The sequence below is a fragment of the Bubalus bubalis genome, chromosome 24 (assembly GCF_019923935.1).
Source record: "Bubalus bubalis isolate 160015118507 breed Murrah chromosome 24, NDDB_SH_1, whole genome shotgun sequence".
NCBI classification, from domain to species: domain Eukaryota; kingdom Metazoa; phylum Chordata; class Mammalia; order Artiodactyla; family Bovidae; genus Bubalus; species Bubalus bubalis.
This window is the reverse complement of record NC_059180.1, coordinates 15954643-15976379: the sequence shown is the minus strand read 5'-3', so window position 1 is coordinate 15976379 and position 21737 is coordinate 15954643. Positions and strand designations below refer to the sequence as shown.

The 21737-nt window shown below is 40.2% G+C and overlaps 1 long non-coding RNA gene across 1 annotated transcript in view; it reads left to right on the top strand.

The window, feature by feature from the left end:
• Positions 1-21737, top strand: part of LOC123465344 — a 24512-nt gene extending 2775 nt beyond the window's left edge. The window contains exon 2 of the long non-coding RNA XR_006640567.1: positions 21255-21737. This is a non-coding gene — a long non-coding RNA (uncharacterized LOC123465344). The remainder of the gene's footprint in view (positions 1-21254) is intronic.

Here is a 21737-nt window from a genome sequence, read left to right as displayed (position 1 = left end):
ATGCAAATCAAAATCACAATTAGATACCACTTCATAGCTATCAGGATGGCCACTCAAAAAAAAGAAAATAACAAAGGTTGACAAGGCTGAAGAAAGTGGAACCCTTATGCATTGTGCAGAGAAGGCAATGGCACCCCACTCCAGTACTCTTGCCTGGAAAATCCCATGGACATAGGAGCCTGGTAGGCTGCAGTCCATGGGGTCGCTAGGAGTCGGACACGACTGAGCGACTTCACTTTCACTTTTCACTTTCATGCATTGGAGAAGGAAATGGCAACCCACTCCAGTGTTCTTACCAGGAGAATCCCAGGGACGGAGAAGCCTGGTGGGCTGCCGTCTATGGGGTCGCACAGAGTCGGACACGACTGAAGCGACTTAGCAGCAGTAGCACTATGCATTGTGGATGAGGATGTAAATTGGTACAGCTACTATGGAAAACAGACCAGTGTATCTTTCAAGATTTTTAAATAGAACTACCATATTATCAAGCAATTTCACTTTTGGGCATATAGCCCCCAAAACTGAAAGTAAGGTCTCAAAAAGATATATAAGTACCATGTTCATAGCAGCATTACTCAAGAGAGATAAGAGGTGGAAGCAACTCAGTGTGTCCATTGACAGATGAGTGGATAAAAAACAAATGGTATGCCATACAATAGAATATTATTCAGCCTTTAAAAAGGGCATTCTGACACATACTACAACATGGATGAACTTTGAGGACATTATGCTAAGTGAAATAAGTGAGTCGCTAAAAGACAAATATTGTATTATTCGTCTTATATAAGATATTCAATACAATAAGTAGTCAAATTCATAGAGACAGAAAATAAAGAGGCAGGAGAGAGGAGAATGGGGAGTTACTGTTTAATGGGTTCAGAGTTTGAGTTTTCCAAGATAAAAAGTGTTCTGGAGACAGATGGTGGTAATGGTTACACAACAGGGTAAATGTACTTAACACTACTGAACTATATAATTAAAAATGATCAAGATAGTAAATGATGTGCATTTTGCCATGATTAAAAATAATGATTAAGAAACCTGGGGAGGATTTATGACCCAGTCTCCTAGGGTATTAGTGGGTGTTTTTTAAATGCCGTTGATTGTTGCAATTCCAAGTATAGGAAGTATTTTCTTCTCAAAGGAAAAAATAAGTGTGGCTGTCAGAATTTTAGATTCTAGGAATTGGAAGGCACTTAATAACTGAACAATGGGCTTCCCTGGTGGCTCAGATGGTAAAGAATCTTCATGTAATAAGGGAGACCCGGGTTCAATCCCTGGGTCAGGAAGATCATTTGCAGAAAGGAATGGCTACCTACTCCAGTATTGCCTGGAAAATTCCATTGACAGAGAAGCGTGGCAGGCTACATCCATGGGGTCACAAAAGAGTTGGACATGAACAACTAACACTTTAATAACTGAACAGTTCAACAATACCACCACCCTCCTTTATTTTCTAAAGGGGCTAAAATTGATGTCTGGAGAAATTAAGGGACTTACTTGCCCCAAGTCTTCCAGCCAGTTGAGCCTCAGCCAGAACTAGAGCCCACATGTCCCAACACTGAATCCAGCCCTTTCCCACTAAATCCTTTCTCAGTTCTGCCAAGAGCTCTCTCCTGAAAACCTACAAAAGTCTCTGCGCGTTCACTGGTAGTCACATCCAGCCCAGTGTGGGCCAACTAGGTAAACTTTCCCTAGTTTTGATTTAGTCTCTCTACCTGCACCTCAGCTCCTAGAGTACCATGTTCTCACAAGCCCCAGGTCTTTTCATAGTTTGAGCACATATTATTTGCTCAGTAAATATTTATTGATGAATTTACTAAAAACATCTCCATACAGCCCAGTTTCCCCAAGAACTCACTGATTTTCAGTCTCATTTTATGGTTGGGAGCATGTCTACCCAGGTTTGAATGTTTGTGAAATTTAGGTTAAAATGTAAAAGAAAGTTTATTCTGTCAACAATCATTTTTTTTAAACACCTGCTATGGTTCAGGTCCAAAATTAATATCCACATAGCAAAAATTTTGTTAATGTTTTGACTTAATGACAAGTCTAATTTGTAGGGTAAGATGACACGGAAGCACCCAGTAGTGCTGGTGTACAATAGAAAGTCAACAAACAATTTTCCCCCATTATTCTTGTGCCTCAGAATAATTAGGCATATTTGGACAGAAGTTTCTGTCAATGACCATGATTGATATTTACTTGCCAAACCAAGCAAATCCTATGGACCAACAGAGGCAAACTGGTTAGAGCAAGAAAATTCCTTGAGGTCTGCGAATGAGGGTAAATGGATGTGAACAAATGTCTTAAAAGGTGGAGGGGAGCCAATGAAGACACAAAATTGGTTGTGAACTGTAATGCTCCAGCATTACACCAATATTCTGACTTAATCCACTCATCAGGCCCTCAAAGGATGTTACTGTGGAAACCTGGCCCTAGACATGTTTAATTAATTAATTAATTAGTTTATTTATTTATTTTTGGCCATATCATATGGCAAGTGGAATCTTAGTTCCCTGACCAGGGATCGAACCCTGCCCCTTGCACTGGAAGTGCAAAGTCTTAACCCCTGGACCACCAGGCAGTAGGTGACGGAAGCTGGCTTATGATTCAGGCTTGTCTACAGCCTATCATATGAGGATCAGAAAGCTGATGGAGAAGGGAATCAACCAGTCCCTTGAAAGGAATTTAAAGAGAGATTCTTCAATCACTCCACAGTGATAAGTTCCTCTCAGACCTCTGACTCAGATAAAGCCTCTCTCAGAGAGCTGTTTTATTTTTTTCCTTCCAAATTATTGAGTCTTAAAACTTGGGGAGACTAAAGACCCTTTTGAAAATTTGATGAGCTTTTCACTCAGTCAACCAGATATTCATTCAATAAATATGAGCAGAAGGCTCTATTCTGTGAGCTAAGAATACAATGCTGAACCAAGGATTCAAGATCCCTGGCCTCCTGGAACTACAACCTGTTTCTAGACACTCTCCTTGGAAAAATGCACGTTCATCTAAACATCTACATACAGTTTAAATCAGTGGAACCTCAGTCCTCTTGGAGCTCATCCTTAGAAAGAACCCCTAGATATTAGTACTTAATAATGTTCCTTCTATACCTAGTTAAACCTCACTTTTGTGTTTAGTTTTCTATCAGAACTGCTTGATAAGATTATTGCTTTCCCACTTTATGATGTGGTTTCATCCATTCCATCAACTAATTCATTCATTCAACAAACATCTGCATATTGCTAACTGCCAGGCACTTGGGTAGAAGCAATACTTTTGGCTGTGCTCTGAGGCATGTGGGATGTCTCCCCAACCTGGGCATCCCCAGTGAAAATGCCAAATCCTAACCACTAGGCCACCAAGGAACTCGCTGGGTTCCTTGGGAAGCCACAATGAGGGAAACCATATTTCCTATCAATGAAAAGCCTTAGTTAAGAGGCAGATACACAAAAAAATTATAAGATGTTAAATACCGAGATAATCACATAACATAATAACAATAACTACCCACTACTGAATAACTTCTAAATGGGTCAAGCATTTGATGGCCTTTAAATGTTCCCTTGTTCAACCATGTCAATATCAAAATAAAATTGGTATTATCCCTACTTTACAAATGAGAAAACAAAAGGTTAGCAATGTTAGGAAACTTGCCAATGGTCTCCAGATATCGGTAGCTACATGTAATACATACACATGTGATAAAAATATTGGGGAAAAAAGGAAAATATGTTTATAAGCCTGCCTGGGATAAGACATACTTTCTAAAGAAAGACACATGTATGTATAGAAACCATAAATGAAAAAATTGATATGCCTTTTAAAAGTTTCTAAATGATTAAAAAAAACATACAAGTGAGAAGTAGGAGAAAATAACTGCAATATATATTAATAGTCAAGAGATTGTCAGTTTCTCCTTTTATGTCTGTTAGTGTTTGTCTTATGTATTGAGGTGCTCCTATGTTGGGTGCATAGATATTTACAATTGTTATGTCCTTGGATTGATCCCTTGATCATTATGTAGTGTCTTTCCTTCTCTCTCATAATAGTCTTTATTTTAAGGTCTACTCTGATATGAGAATTGCTACTCCAGCTTTCTTTTGCTTTCCATTTGCATGGAATGTATTTTTCCATCCTCTCACTTTCAGTCTATATGTGTCTTTAGATCTGAAGTGGGTTTCTTGTAGACAGCATGTATATGCATCTTGTTTTGTATCCATTCAGCCAGTCTGTCTTTTGGTTGAAGCATTTAATCCGTTTACATTTAAAGTAATTATTGATATATACGTTCCTATTGCCATTTTCTTAATTGTTTGGTGTTTGTTTTTGTAGATCTTTTTCTTCTCTGTATTTCCTGACTATATAAGTCCCTTCAACATTTGTTGTAAAGCTGGTGTGGTGGTACTGAATTCTCTTTACTTTTGCTTGTCTGAAAAGCTTTTGATTTCTCCATAAATTTTGACAGTAACACAATATAGTAGGAGACTTTAATACCTGACTTACACCAATGGACAGATCATCAAAACAGAAAATTAATAAGGAAACACAAGTCTTAAATGATACATTAGATGAGGTGGATCTCATTGATATCTTCAGGACAATCCATCCAAATGCAGAAGAATACACCTTCTCAAGTGTAAAAGGAACATTCTCCAGGATAGACCACATCATGGGTCACAAATCAAACCTCAGTAAATTTAAGAAAATTGAAATCATATCAAGCATCTTTTCTGACCACAGTGTTATGAGACTAGATATCAATTACAATAAAAAACACAAACACATGGAGATTAAACAATACATTTCTAAATAAAAAACAGGTTACTGAAGAAATTAAAAGGGAAATCAAAAAATTCCTAACAACAAATGACAATGAAAACACAACACCTCAAAACTTTTGGGATGCAGCAAAAGCATTTCTACAAGGAAAGTTTATATCAATACAGTCCTACCTCAAGAAACAAGAAAAACATCAAATAGACAACCTAGCTTTACACCTAAAACAACTGGAAAAAAAAGAACAAAAAAACCCAAACTTAGCAGAAGGAAAGAAATCATAAGGATCAGAGCGGAAATAAATGAAAAAGAAATGAAAGAAACAACAGTAAAGATTAATAAAACTAAAAGCTGGTTCTTTGAGAAGATAAACAAAATTGACAAACCTTTAGCCAGACTCATCAAGAAAAACAGATCAGATCAGATCAGTCGCTCAGTTGTGTCCGACTCTTTGCGACCCCATGAATCGCAGCACGCCAGACCTCCCTGTCCATCACCAACTCCCGGAATTCACTCAGACTCATGTCCATCGAGTCAATGATGCCATCCAGCCATCTCATCCTCTGTCGTCCCCTTCTCCTCCTGCCATCAATCCCTCCCAGCATCAGAGTCTTTTCCAATGAGTCAACTCTTCGCATGAGGTGGCCAAAGTACTGGAGTTTCAGCTTCAGCATCATTCCTTCCAAAGAAATCCCAGGGCTGATCTCCTTCAGAATGGACTGGTTGGATCTCCTTGCAGTCCAAGGGACTCTCAAGAGTCTTCTCCAACACCACAGTTCAAAAGCATCAATTCTTCGGCACTCAGCCTTCTTCACAGTCCAACTCTCACATCCATACATGACCACAGGAAAAACCATAGCCTTGACTAGACGGATCTTTGTTGGCAAAGTAATGTCTCTGCTTTTCAATATGCTATCTAGGTTGGTCATAACTTTCCTTCCAAGGAGTAAGCGTCTTTTAATTTCACGGCTGCAGTCACCATCTGTAGTGATTTTGGAGCCCCAGAAAATAAAGTCTGACACTGTTTCCACTGTTTCCCCATCTATTTCCCATGAAGTGGTGGGACCAGATGCCATGATCTTCGTTTTCTGAATGTTGAGCTTTAAGCCAACTTTTTCACTCTCCACTTTCATTTTCATCAAGAGGCCTTTTAGTTCCTCCTCACAGAGAAGAATCAAATCAACAAAATTAGAAAAAGGAGAGGTTACAAAAGACAATACAAAGGATTATAAGAGACTATTATGAACAACTCCATGGCAATAAAATGGATAACCTGGAAGAAATGGACAGATTCTTAGAAAAGTTCAATCTTCCAAGACTGAACCAGAAAGAAATAGAAATTATGAACAACTCAATTGGAAGCACTGAAATCAAAGCTGTGACTAAAAAAAAAAAAATCTCCCCAAAAAAACAAGAGCCCAGGACCAGATGGCTTCACAGGTGAACTCTATCAAACATTTAGAGACAAGCTAAGCCCTATCCTTCTAAAACTCTTTCAAAAAATTGCAGAGGAAGGAACACTTCCAAACTCATTCTACAAGGCAACTATCACCCTGATACCAAAATCAGACAAAGACAACTCACAAAAAAAGAAAACTACAGGCCAATATCGCTAATGAACATAGATGCAAAAACCCTCAACAAAATTTTAGCAAACAATTCAATAACACATTAAAAAGCTCATACACCATGATCAAGTTGGGTTTATTCTAGGGATGCAAGGATTCGTCAATATAGCAAATCAATCAATGTGATACACCATACTAACAAATTAAAAGATAAAAACCATATGATAATCTCAGTAGATGCAGAAAAAGCCCTTGACAAAATTCAGTTCAGTTCAGTCGCTCAGTCGTGTCTGACTCTGCGACCCCATGAATTGCAGCACGCCAGACCTCCCTGTCCATCACAAACTCCCGGAGTTCACTCAAACTCATGTCCATCGAGTCGGTGATGCCATCCAGCCATCTCATCCTCTGTCGACCCCTTCTCCTCCTGCCCCCAATCCCTCCCAGCATCAGAATCTTTTCCAATGAGTCAACTCTTCGCATCAGGAGGCCAAAGTACTGGAGTTTCAGCTTCAGCATCAGTCCTTCCAAAGAACACCCAGGACTGATCTCCTTCAGAATGGACTGGTTGGATCTCCTTGCAGTCCAAGGGACTCTCAAGAGTCTTCTCCAACACCACAGTTCCAAAGCCTCAATTCTTCAGCACTCAGCTTTCTTCACAGTCCAACTCTCACATCCATACATGACCACAGGAAAAACCATAGCCTTGACTAGATGGACCTTTGTTGGCAAAGTAATGTCTCTGCTTTTCAATATGCTATCTAGGTTGGTCATAACTTTCCTTCCAAGGAGTAAGCGTCTTTTAATTTCATGGCTGCAGTCACCATCTGCAGTGATTTTGGAGCCCCCCAAAATAAAGTCTGACACTGTTTCCACTGTTTCCCCATCTATTTCCTATGAAGTGATGGGACCAGATGCCATGATCTTCGTTTTCTGAATGTTGAGCTTTAAGCCAACTTTTTAACTCTCCTCTTTCACTTTGATCAAGAGCCTTTTTAGTTCCTCTTCACTTTCTGCCATAAGGGTGGTGTCATCTGCATATTTGAGGTTATTGATATATCTCCTGGCAGTCTTGATTCCAGCTTGTGCTTCTTCCAGCCCAGCGTTTCTCATGATGTACTCTGCATATAAGTTAAATAAGCAGGGTGACAATATACAGCCTTGACATACTCCTTTTCCTATTTGGAACCAGTCTGTTGTTCCATGTCCAGTTCTAACTGTTGCTTCCTGACTTGCATATAGATTTCCCAAGAGGCAGGTCAAGTGGTCTGGTATTCCCATCTCTTTCAGAATTTTCCACAGTTTATTGTGATCCACACAGTCAAAAGCTTTGACATAGTCAATAAAGCAGAAATAGATGTTTTTCTGGAACTTGCTTGCTTTTTCCATGATCCAGCGGATGTTGGCAATTTGATCTCTGGTTCCTCTGCCTTTTCTAAAACCAGCTTGAACATCTGGAAGTTCATGGTTCATGTACTGCTGATGAGCCTGGCTTGGAGAATTTTGAGCATTACTTTACTAGCGTGTGAGATGAATACAATTGTGTGGTAGTTTGAGCATTCTTTAGCATTGCCTTTCTTTGGGATTGGAATGAAAACTGACCTTTTCCAGTCCTGTGGCCACTGCTGAGTTTTCCAAATTTGCTGGCATATTGAGTGCAGCACTTTCACAGCATCATCTTTCAGGACTTGAAATAGCTCAACTGGAATTCCATCACCTCCACTAGCTTTGTTCATAGTGATGCTTTCTAAGGCCCACTTGACTTCACATTCCAGGATGTCTGGCTCTAGGTGAGTGATCACACTGTCGTGATTATCTGGGTCATGATAATCTTTTTTATACAGTTCCTCTGTGTATTCTTGCCACCTCTTCTTAATATCTTCTGTTTCTGTTAGGTCCATACCATTTCTGTCCTTTATCGAGCCCATCTTTGCATGTAATGTTCCCTTGGTATCTCTAATTTTCTTGAAGCGATCTCTGCTGCTGCTGCTGCTAAGTCGCTTCAGTCATGTCTGACTCTGTGCGACCCCATAGACGGCAGCCCACCAGGCTCCCCTGTCCCTGGGATTCTCCAGGCAAGAACACTGGAGTGGGTTGCCATTTCCTTCTCCAATGCATGAAAGTGAAAAGTGAAAGTGAAGTCGCTCAGTCGTGTCCGACTCTTCGTGACCCCATGGACTGCAGCCTACCAGGCTCCTCCGTCCATGGGATTTTCTAGGCAAGAGTACTGGAGTGGGATGCCATCGCCTTCTCCATGAAGAGATCTCTAATCTTTCCCATTCTGTTGTTTTCCTCTATTTCTTTGCATTGATCACTGAGGAAGGCTTTCTTATCTCTCCTTGCTATTCTTTGGAACTCTGCATTCAGATGCTTATATCTTTCCTTTTCTCCTTTGCTTTTCGCTTCTCTTCTTTTCACAGCTATTTGTAAGGCCTCCCCAGACATTTATGATTAAAATTCTTCAAAAAATGGGCATAGAAGGAAACTACCTCAACATAGTATAGGCCATATATGATAAGCCCACAGCAAACATTATTCTCAATGGTGAAAAACTGAAAGCATTCTCCCTAAGATTAGGAACAAGACAATGGTGTCCACTTTCACCACTATTATTCAACATAGTTTTGGAAGTCCTAGCTATAGCAATCAGAGAAGAAAAAGAAATAAAAAGAATACAGATCAGAAAAGAAGAAGTAAAGCTCTCACTGTTTGCAGATGACATGATACTATATACAGAAAACCCTAAAGATACTATCAGAAAATTACTAGAGCTAATCAGTGAATTTAGCAAAGTCTCAGGATACAAAATCAATACACAGAAATCACTTGCATTCCTATATTCTAACAATGAAAAATCATAAAGTGAAACTGAGGAATCAATTCCATTCACCAGTGCAACAAAAACAATAAAATACCTAGGAATAAACTTAAGGGGACAAAAGAACTGTATACAGAAAATTATAAGACACTGATGAAAGAAATCAAAGATGACATAAACAGATGGAGAGATAGTCCATATTCCTGGGTAGGAAGAATCAATATTGTGAAAATGACTATACTACCAATGCAGTTTACAGGTTCAATGTGATCCCTATCAAATTACCAATGGCATTTTTCAGAGAACTAGAACAAAAAAAATTCACAATTCATATGGAAACACAGTCAGTCAGTCAGTTCAGTCACTCGGTTGTGTCTGACTTTTTGCAACCCCATGGACTGCAGTATGCCAGGCTTCCCTGTCCTATCTTTTTGCCTTTTCATACTATTCATGGGGTTCTCAAGAATATTGAAGTGGTTTGCCATTCCCTTCTCCAGTGGACAACGTTTTGTCAGAACTCTTCACCATGACCCGACCATCTTGGGTGGCCCTAAATGGCATGGCTCATAGTTTCATTGAGTTAGACAAGGCTGTGGTCCATGTGGAAACACAAAATACCCCAAATAGTCAAAGCAGTCTTGAGAAAGAAGAATAGAGCTGGAGGAATCAACCATCCTGACTTCAGATTATACTACAAAGCTACAGTCATCAAGACAGTATGGTACTGGCACAAAAACAGAAATCTAGACCAATGGAACAAGATAGAAAGCCCAGAAATAAACCCATGCACCTATGGGTACCTTATTTTTGACAAAGGAGGCAAGACTATACAATGGGGCAAAGACAGCCTCTTCAATAAGCAGTGCTGGGAAAACTGGACAGCTACATGTAAAAGAATGAAATTAGAACACTTCCTAATACCACATACAAAGATAAACTCAAAATGGATTAAAGACCTAAATGTAAGACCAGAAACTATAAAACTCTTAGAGGAAAACATAGGCAGAACACTTGATGACATATAAAGCAAGATCGTCTATGACCCATCTCCTAGAGTAATGGAAATAAAAACAAAAGTTAACAAGTGGGACCCAATTAAACTTAAAAGCTTTTGCACAGCAAAGGAAACTAAAAGCAAGGTGAAAAGACAACCCTAAGGATGGGAGAAACTAATAGCAAATGAAACAACTGACAAAGGATTAATTTCCAAAATATACAAGCAGCTCATACAACTCAATACCAGAAAAACAAACAACCCAATCAAAAAGTGGGGAAAATACCTAAGAATACCAGGCATTTCTCCAAAGAAGACATACAAGTGGCTAACATGAAAAGACAGTCAACATTGTTCATTATTAGCAAAATGCACATCGAAACCACAATGAGATATCACCTCACACTGGTCAGAATGGCCATCATCAAAAAGTCTACAAACAATAAATGCTGGAAAGGGTGTAGAGAAAAGGGAACCCTCTTGCACTGTTGGGGGGAATGTAAATTGATGCAGCCACTATGGAAGATGGTATGGAAATTCCTTAAAAAACTAGGAATAAAACCACCATATGACCCAGCAATCCCACTCCTAGGCATATACCCTGAGGAAACCAAAATTGAAAAAGACACATGTATCTCATTGTTTATTGAAGCAATATTTACAATAGTTAGAACATGGAAGTAACCTAGATGTCCATTGACAGATGAATGGATAAAGAAGTTGTGGTACATATACACAATGGAATATTACTCAGCCATAAAAAGGAACACATTTCAGTCAGTTCTAATGAAGTGGATGAACCTAGAGCCTATTATACAGAGTGAAGTAGTCAGAAAGAGAAAGACAAATATCACATACTAATAGATATATACAATCTAGAAAGAGGTAGAAAGAGGGTACCAAAGAATTTATTTGCAGGGCAGCAATGGACAAACAGACATAGAGAAAAGACTTATGGACATGGGGAGAGGGGAGAAGAGGGTGAGATGTATGGAGAGAGTAACATGGAAATTTACATTACCATATGTAAAATAGATAGCCAATCGGAATTTGCCATAAGTCTCAGGAAACTCAAACAGGGGCTCTGTATCAACTTAGAGGGGTGGGATGGGAGGGAAATGGGAAGCAGGTTCAAGGTGGGGTGGAATATATATATATATATATATATATATACAGAGAGAGAGAGAGAGAGAGAGAGAGAGATCTATAGCTGATTCATGTTGAGGTTTGACAGAAAACAAAAAAATCTGTAAACCAATTATCCTTCAATTTAAAAATTAATTAATTAAAAAAAGAGATTAATAGCAGGTGATATGTTTCTCCTTGAGGTAAAATTTATATATTGTGAAATGCACAGACCTTAAGTATAAAATTTCATACATTGTAATTTATGAAAGGTAATGCCCACTAAAAATACCTCAATCTAGATATGAAATGCTTCCAGTACTCTGGGAACTTCCCTCATTCCCCTTCCAGTTACTCCCTGTCTTCTCTGTCCAAAGGCCATCACTATTCTGATTCTATCACTGCAATCTTTCTTTTTTTCCTTAAAATGTCCAAATTCTCTCACTAGATTGTAAGTTTTCATAAAGAAGAATCTGCCTGATTCTTTTTCTCCCTTAGGGTGTGTATGTGTGTGTGTGATAAAATATATACAACATAAAATTTGCCATTTTAACAGTTTTGAAGTGTGCAATTCAGTGGAATTAGTTATATTCACAGTGTTGTGCAACCATCACAATTTACTTCCAAAAATTTTTTTATCACCCCAAACAGAAATTCTGTAACCATTAAGCAATCATATCTCCCTTGACCCAGACACTAATAACCTCTTGTCTACTCCCTATCTTTATGCATTTGCCTATTCTAAGATATTTCATATAAGTGGAATCATACTATTTGTCTTTTTGTGCCTGGCTTATTTCACTTAGCATCACGTCTTCAAGGTTCATCCATTCATAGCATGTGACAGAATTGCTTTCCTTTTTAAGGCTGAATAATATTCCATTGCATAAACACACCACATTTTGTTCATTCATATGTTGATGGACAGTTTTTTCCCCACATTTTGGCTGTTATGAATAATTCTGTTAGGAACATTTTGGTGTACAAGCGTCTGAGTCCTTGTTTTTAAATCTTTCTATGACTGGGAGAGGAATTGGCTTGGTCATATGGTAACCCAATTTAACTCTTGGAGAAACTGCCAAACTGTTTCCCACAGCAGCTGCACCATTTTACATTCCCAACTGCAATGCGCAAAGGTTCCAATTTCTCCACATTCTTACCAACACTTGTTATTATCTTTTTTATAACAGCTATCCTAGTACATTTCACTGTGGTTTTTATTTGCATTTCCCTAATATTAAAAAGCAGAGACATTATTTTGTCAACAAAGGTCCATCAAGTCAAGGCTATGGTTTTTTCAGTGGTCATGTATAGATGTGAGAGTTGGACTGTGAAGAAAGCTGAGCACCGAAGAATTGATGCTTTTGAACTGTGGTGCTGGAGAAGACTCTTGAGAGTCCCTTGGACTGCAAGGCGATCCAACCAGTCCATCCTAAAGGAGATCAGTCCTGGGTATTCATTGGAAGGACTGATGTTGAAGCTGAATCTCCAATACTTTGGCCACCTGATAATGAAGAGCTGACTCATTTGAAAAGACTCTGATGCTGGGAAAGATTGAGGGCAGGAGGAGAAGGGGATGACAGAGGATGAGATGGTTGGATGGCATCACCGACTCAATGGACATGGGCTTGGGTGGACTCTGGGAGTTGGTGATGGACAGGGAGGCCTGGTGTGCTGTGGTTCATGGGGTCACAAAGAGTCGGACACGACTGAGCGACTGAACTGAAACTGGAACTGAATGACTAATGGGGTTGACAGTTTTCATGTGCTTGTTTCTTATTTGGTGAAAAAGAGAGAAAGACAGTAAATTGTCTAGGAGGGGACACAGGGCCAGTATAACTACTTTAGGGAGGTAGGTGGCAATAGTAATTTTGCTTTGTCCTAAAAGGATTTTGTTACTAATGTAATTTGAAAACAACTTCATCTGTGGCTTCAGTTATCATCTATACACTGATGAGTCAAACATCCCTACCTCTAAGCCATATGCTGAAGTTAAGTTTAATGTTCCTATTTTAATATTTTTACTATGAAGCTCCATTCATTCAACATACATTTGTTGGGTGCCCACTGTGTGCTATGGACTGTTCTAAGTGCTGGGGATCCAATAGTGAATATACCAAACAGATCTTTAGCCTAAAGAATTTATATACTTGTTTACACTTGGTGTGGTACAGGGACTTAACTTAGTATGTCCAAAAACTGAACTCATGGAGAGACATCGGTGAAAAGGATGGAGTTAGTACCTCCAGTAGCCTGTACCTCCCCAGAATTACCAAAAATAAAAAATAAAAAAACCCAGCAATAACTTTCAGAATGAACATGACAGAGTTCCAGGAGATATTCTGGACAGGTACTTCATGTTCAGTGATGCTGAGCAGAACCTTAGCTCCATCTAAATAAATATATGAATTTAAAGTTAGGTTTTCCAGACAGAGGACAAATATTATGTGATATTGTTTCTATGTGGAATCTAAGAAAATGGTACAAATGAACTTATTTACAAAACAGTAATAGAGTCACAGATGTAGAAAACAAGCCTATGGTAACCAGGGGGGACAGGGGGAAAGATAAATTGGGAGATTGGGACTGACATATACACATAACTATATAAAAAATAGATAACTAATAAGGACCAGGGGACAATACAGCACAGGGAACAATACCCTGTAATGGCCAATATGGAAAAAGAATCTAAAAAAAAGTGGATGTATGTATTTGTATTAGATTCACTTTGCTGTACACCTGAAACTAATGCAACATTATAAATCAACTATACTCCTATAATTTTTTTTTAGATTGCACTTACTACTTTACCTTAATATATACTCCTTTTACTGCATCTTCATCTCAGGTGACAGGATCACCATCCACCCAATCTCCCAAGTAAGAAACCTCTGAGTCAGCCTTGACTCCACCCTCTTCCCTTATCCCACACATTCCATCCATCATCAAAATTATCTCTGGTACCCTTCCCCTCCTCTTCATGCCTACTGCCTTTGATTATTTCAGATTCTCATTCTCTCTCATCAGGACCAATGCAGCTATCTCCTAACCCTTTTCACTGCCTCCAGTTTCTCCTCCTGTCAATCTATCATGCATGTCACCTACTCAATTAGCTTTCTAAAATAGTAATCACAAGCTTCTGCTGCCCTCCTTAAGACCTCTGCTGGACTTCCCTGGTGGTCCAGTGGTTAGGACTCCACCCTTCCAATGCAGGGGGCATGGGTTTGATCCCTGGTTGGGGAACTAAGATCCCACACGCCTATACGGCTCAGCCAAAAAAATAAACAACATTTAAGAAAACTAAATAAAATAAATAAAAATAAAAATGACCTCTACTGGCTCCAGGAGAAAGTTCCAGCTCCTGGGACATCCTTCACAACTTAGTCTCAACCACACAGCATCATCTTTCCATTTTTCACTCCAGCCACATAAATATCTTGCGATTCTAGCTATTCCACACCACCATATTTTGGGCTAGCATTATACTCCTCATGGAACTCAGTTACTTACTTCTACCATATACATACTTTGTCTTCAAGACTAACCTCAAAGGCCACAGTCTCTGTGATGTTTTTCCTCCACTCTCAGAACTGAGCCTCCACCCACATCATGCTTCTGCAACACTCCTTATATTACAGTACAGAGCACCCTGCATTTTACCTTTTTGTGAAGAAATCTGTCTCCTTTGGAATGTGAATTCCTGAAAAGCAGAGAATGTGTCACACTCTCCTCGTCTCTATAGCCTCAACACTCAGCACAGTACCTGGCACATGGGAGTCTCAAAATGTTGGAGAGTTCCTTCTTCCCTTCCCCTCAGCAACTGTTCTAAATCTCTGCCACTCTCCTCAAATCCTTTCCCCAACTTCTCAGTTCAGTCTATCTGAACTGTCAGCAGATGATCTCACCAGAGAGGCCATCACTTTGTTGCTCTTCAGTTGCTAGGTCATGTCCGACTCTTTGTGACCCCATAGACTGCAGCATGCCATGCTTTCATGTCCTTCACTATCTCCTGGAGCTTGCTCAAACTAATGTCCCTTGAGTCGGTGATGCCATCCAACCATCTCATCCTCCTTCATCCCCTTCTTCTCCTGCCTGCTATCTTTCCTAGCATCAGGGTCTTTTCTAATGAGTCAGCTCTTTGCATCAGGTGGCCAAAGTATTGGAGCTTCAGCTTCAGCATCAGTCCTTCCAATGAATATTCAGGACTGATTTCCTTTAGGATTGACTGGTTTGATCTCCTTGCAGTCCAAGGGACTCTCAAGAGTCTTCCCCATCATCACAGTTCAAAGACATCAATTCTTCAATGCTCAGCCTTCTTTATGGTCCAACTCTAACATCCATACATGACTACTGAAAAAACTATAGCTTTGACTATACAGACCTTTGTTGGGAAAGTAATGTCTCTGCTTTTTAATATGCTGTCTAGGTTTATGATAGCTTTTCTTCCAAGGAACAAGTGTCTTTTAATTTCATGGCTGCACTCACCATCTGCAGTGATTTTGGAGCCCAAGAAAATAAAGGCTGTCACTGCTTCCATTGATTCCCCATCTATTTGCCATGAAGTGATGGGACTGGATGCTTTGATCTTCATTTTTTGAATGTTGAGTTTTAAGTCAGCTTTTTCACTCTCTTCTTTCACTTTCATCAAGAGGCTCTTTAGTTCCTCTTTGCTTTATGCCATAAGGGTGGTGTCATCTCCATATCCGAGGTTATTGATATTTCTCCTGGCAATTTTGATTCCAACTTGTGCTTCATCCAGCTCAGCATTTCACATGATATATTCCCCATATAAGTTAAATAAGCAAAGTGACAATATACAGCCTTGATGTACTCCTTCCCCAATTTTAAACCAGTTGGTTGTTACATGTCTGGTTCTAACTGTTTTTTATTGACCTGCATACAGGTTTCTCAGGAGGCAGGTAAGGTGGTCTGGTATTCGCATCTCTTTCAGAATTTTCCAGTTTGTTGTGATCCACACAGTCAAAGCTTTAGCATAGTCAATGAAGCAGTAGATGTTTTTCTTGAATAATCTTGCCTTTTCTATGATCCAACAGATGTTGGCAATTTGATTCCTGGTTCCTCTGCCTTTTCTAAAACCAGCTTGAACATCTGGAAGTTCTCAGCTCACATACTGTTGAAGCCTAGCTTGGAGAATTTTGAGCACCTTGCTAGCATGTGAGATGAGTGCAACTGTGCCATAGTTTGAACATTCTTTGGCAGTGCCTTTCTTTGGGATTGGCGTGAAAACTGACATTTCCCAGTCCTGGGGCCACTGCTGAGTCTTCCAAATTTGCTGGCATATTGAGTGCAGCACTTTCACAGCATCATCTTTTAGGATTTGAAATAGCTCAACCAGAATTCCATCACCTCCACTAGCTTTGTTCATAGTGATGCTTCCTAAGGCCCATCTGACTTCACACTCCAGGATATCTGGCTCTAGGTGAGTGATCATACCATTATGGTTATCTGGGTCATTACAATCTTTTTTTTTTTTTTTGTATAATTCTTCTGTGTATTCGTGCCACCTCTCCTTAATATCTTCTGCTTTTGTTAGGTCCATACTGTTTCTGTCCTTTATTGTGCCCATCTTTGCATGAAATATTCCCTTGGTATTCCTAATTTTCTTGAGGAGATCCATACATGACTACTGGAAAAACTATAGCTTTGACTATATGGACCTTTGTCGGCAAAGTGATGTCTCTGTTTTTTAAAACGCTGTCTAGGTTTGTCATAGCTTTTCTTTCAAGGAGCAAGTGTGTTTTAATTTCATGGCTGCAGTCACCGTCTGCAGTGATTTTGGAGCCCAAGAAAATGAAGTCTGTCACTGTTTCCACTTTTTCCCCATGTATGTGGCATGCAGTATTGGGACTGGATGCCATGATCTTCATTTTTTAAATGTTGAGTTTTAAGCCAGTTTTTTTACTCTCCTTTTTCATCTTCATCAAGAGGCTCTTTAGTTGCTGTTCACTTTGTGCCATTTGAATGGCCATCACTTGTGAAATCTTTTATCATCTACCGTTGCCACCTACCCTACATACCCTGCATACCAATCTATGCTTTCCTCCTTGCCTCAGCTCACAGAGGAAGATGTGTCCCTTGTCCACCCAAGACCAGTGCCTGCACTGTGCTCCAGATCTCCTCTCATCTCCTCAGGGTTTCCTCAATCATCCTTCCCTCCTTTTCCACCCATATTCATTCAGCAAATATTTACAGAGCAACACTGTATTTGGATGCTGGGGTTATAATGGCAAATGAGTTAGATATAGTTAGTTATGAGTTAGACCTCATAAAGCTTCCACTGTAGTGAGAATGACAGACCAAAAAAATTGAAATGGATGTAAAGGAAATGAATAGGATGATAAAGGAATAAGAGACAGGTCACTTTATTTTTGTTTTGTTTTTTGGTATTTTTCCCAGGAAACATGATTTGTTGTTGTTGTTTAGTTGCTAAGTTGTGTCCATCTCTTTTGCGACCCCATGGACTGTAGCCCGCCAAGCTTCTCTGTCTATGGGATTTCCCAGGCAAGAATACTGGAGCGGGTTGTCATTTCCTTCTCCAAGGGATCTTTCTGACCCAGGGATTGAACCCGTGTCTCCTACTGGATTCTTTACCACTGAGTCACCAGGTCACTTTAAATAAGGAAGTCAAGGACTTCCCTGGTGGCCCAGTGGCTAAGACTGTGTGCTCACAATGCAGGGGACTGGGGTTCAATCCCTGGTCAGGGAACTAAATCCCACATGCCCAATGAAGAGTCGGCATGCCGCAACAAAGATCAAAGATCGTGTGTACCACAACTAAGACCTTGTGTAGCCAAATAGATAAATATTAAATAAATACATAAAGCGGATAGAGGAAAAAAGACCTTTTTTTTTCGTGGAGGTGACATTTGAGCTGATGCCTTAAGGATGTGGATGTGAATAAATTTTCTGTGTGAAGTTCTGGGGGATGAGGAGTCCAGGTAGAAGGAACAGTGGTATGAGGATCCAGAGAGAAAGAGAAAAGCCAAGGTTGTCTCGATGGCCTATAAGGCCCTCCAAGCTCCAGGCCCCCCATCATCTTTCTGACCTCATTTCCCACTGCCCTTCCCCTCCCTCAGTCCACCGACCTCCTTGCTACTTTTCAATTATGTCATGTGTATGCTCACCCTAGAGCCTTTGTTCTGGTTGTTCTCACTGCCTGCAAAGTTTTCCTTAGATATCTGCTTGGCTAACTTGCTCACTTCCTTCAAGTCTTTGCTTAAAAGTCACCTTCTCTACAAGGCCTACCCAACTACCCTACTTAAAATTAGTATTCACATCCCCTCTGCCACGAACACTCCTGATCCCCTTATCCTACTTTGCTTTTACTTTCCTCTTTTGGCTGCACGGGGTCTTCATCGCAGCACAGAGACCCTGTAGTTGTGGCACACAGGTTTAGTTATTTCACGGCATGTGGGCTCTTAGTTCCCCCACCAGGGATCAAACACACATCCCCTACATTGGAAGGTGGATTCTTAACCTCTGGACCACCGGGAAAGTTCTGCTTTTTATTTTTCTATAGTGCCTATCACCTTGTAACATACTACATAATTTACTTATTCATTAAGTCTACTGTTTATTGACTACCCCCTCACTAGAACATAAACTTCACGAGCGTAGGAATCTTTTGGTCACTAGCGTGTTCTAAGGACTCTGAAGAGTGCCTGGCACAACGTGGGTGGTTCACACAAATTTATTAATTAAATTAATTCTTCAAAACTCATCTCAGATATCAGGTTCTTCACAAAGTATTTCCCAGCTGTGAACAAGCCCCACTTTCCCCAAAATTAATTCCCCCTTCTTTGGGCTACCTTTGTATCTTGTACCATTGTTGGATTTTCCAGATAATATTGTCATTTGTATGTCTAGATTATGAGGGCAAAGTTTGGGACCCATCTGATATATTTCTACATTCTTGTAGAATTATTATTCTTGCCATCTCAGGGCCTGACAATAGTATACATGTATTATTTTGATAAATAAACTAGTAAAGCCACACCAAGATCAAAAGTCTGGAAATATTCTGTTGGTGACCGTGTGGGAAACAGGCCTGCCCAGTGTTGATAGGAGTGTAAACTGACTGACTTACGCTCCCTGCAGGACAAAGTGAAAATATCTATCAAGTTAAACATTTACTTTCAGAAATTCTGCTTTTAAGAATGTATCTATCAGGGCTTCTCCTCTGGTGGTCTAGTGGTTAAGAATCCACCTGCCAATGCAGGGGACAGGGGTTTGATTCCTGGTCTGGAAAGATCCCGCATGCCAAGGGGCGACTGAGCCCCTGTGCCACAACGACTGAAACATGCACAGTGAGAAGCCTGCGCATGACGACGACAAGCAGCCTCTGCTCGACTGCAACCAGAGGAAGCTCGTGCACAGCAGCCAAGACCCAGTGCAGCCATAAATAAAGAAGTAAAATTTTAAAAAAGAATGCATCTGTCATATTTACTCATTCAAGTATTCCAATATACAGAGATATTCACTGAGACATAGTTTATGATAAATATATACATATATATAAAACTTAACTGTCCCACCAGTAGGGCCTTATACAAATTATAGTATATCCATAATAGAATACTCTATGGCTGCTATTGTAGGATGAGACATATCTGTATGTACAAACACGGAACAAGCTCTGAGATGTATCAGATAGAAAGAACATAATGCCAGTAAACATGGAGTATGCCAATATGTGTATTTCACAAAAAGGAGAACACTAGATACACATGCTTATATGTTCAGAGTATTTTGGAAAGATAAACAAACTCCGAACAGCGGCTGCCTCTAGAGAGGAGGACTGGTGTATCAGAAGTCAAGGTGAGGGGTACACTTATTTTACACTGTATACTCCATTAGTTTGAATTTTTTATCATGTATATTACATTTCCAATAATAATTTAAAAAATTTTAATGATAAGGTAAGACTCAAAATTGCATATTAGGAAAGGATGGAGAAGGATTCAACCCTCCACTGTGCCTTAAGTGACTGACAGAAAAGTGTCACATCTTTTTTAGGAGTTTCTGTCTTCAGTCTCTCTCTTAATGAGAAAGGGAAAAGGAGTGGAACTGGAGACTTGGATTAGGAACTTGATCTTGCCACTGAGCCACTCCTGGAAAGATAGTGGCCATCACCCACTGGACAGTGTCCAAAGCATCTTGATTAGGGGTTAAGATCCATATATTTATTATGTGAGAGGCTGTGAGAGTTTCCCTGGGGTGGCTATATTCAGAATGGGGATACTAAGTAGTCAGTTTCTTCTACAACAAGGCCCAGCCTGATATTCTGAGCACAGGAAGACTGTCTTGACCTCAAGAATCAGCATTGGCCAGGGAAGTATGGGCTGCCAAGCGGTTGGGGCTGGCTCCCTTCCTAGGGAAACTGTCCTGTCATGCAGGGAAACTGAGACAGAAAACTTGGCCCGTGAAGCAGAGGAAATGGAAGAGGCAGGGGTTTGGTGGGCTTAGGGTTCCCCAGAGTTCACCTCAGGCAGTGAAAGGTGGGAAAGGTCCCTGGGCTTTTGCAGAACAGAGTGAAGGACATATGATGTGGGAAATGGCAGGCATACAGAAAGGGAAGTGAGTTAGCCAGGTTAAAAAAAAAAATTACTCAGCTGTTCTGTTCCTTTCCATCTTCACAAACCAAAGCAGATATCATAGAATTGAATCCCTCGTTCCTGTGATTCCAGGGCTGGAAGAGTCCTTAAAGATATTTTAGCCAACGTCCTCAGTGATGCTAGAATCCTTCTATGCTCTAGGCTCCATTCATACACTCACAGAACTAGCAATGCCTCAGACACCACAGGACCTGCTATACAAGGCTCTTCTGCTTTCTCCTCAGAAGCAGGCCTGGAAGGATCTTTCCCCACAGGCTTTCTCTGCCTGGCCCAAGTTCCAGCTCCCAGGAAGACGCCCATACCTGACACAGCTCCACTTTCTTCCTCTCCAGGGCCAGCTTAAAGTCAGGAGGAGGCACAATGCTGAGAAGCCCAGAAAGTTCACCAGATTCCTCTGTGATCAGGTCAACTTCATTAAAATGAACTATGTTCCCCGAGGATTTGATCGCGGAGGTGGTGTTGATTGCTGTATCACAGTTCCTATGGCTACAGGCTCACAGTGAAAAGGGAACAGGTATACATCAGCATCTTCCTGTAAAACTGGGATCTGACCTCCTTTATAGTCAAACATGCAGCAGGCCACCGTGCAAATAGTACAGCATGAATAGAACCAAGAGAGTCCTGAATGACTTAAGTGGAAAAGAACACTAAATGAAATGATGCATGTGAAAGGATGTGTTCTGTCCTTGGTTCAGCTTGTATCCTGCATAACTGTTCACCATTCATCTTTCATACCCAGAAGGGAGATCATCCAACTGCAAGGGTTGCAAACTGGCAGCCCCCAGGCCAAATAAAACCCACAAACCTATCTGGTA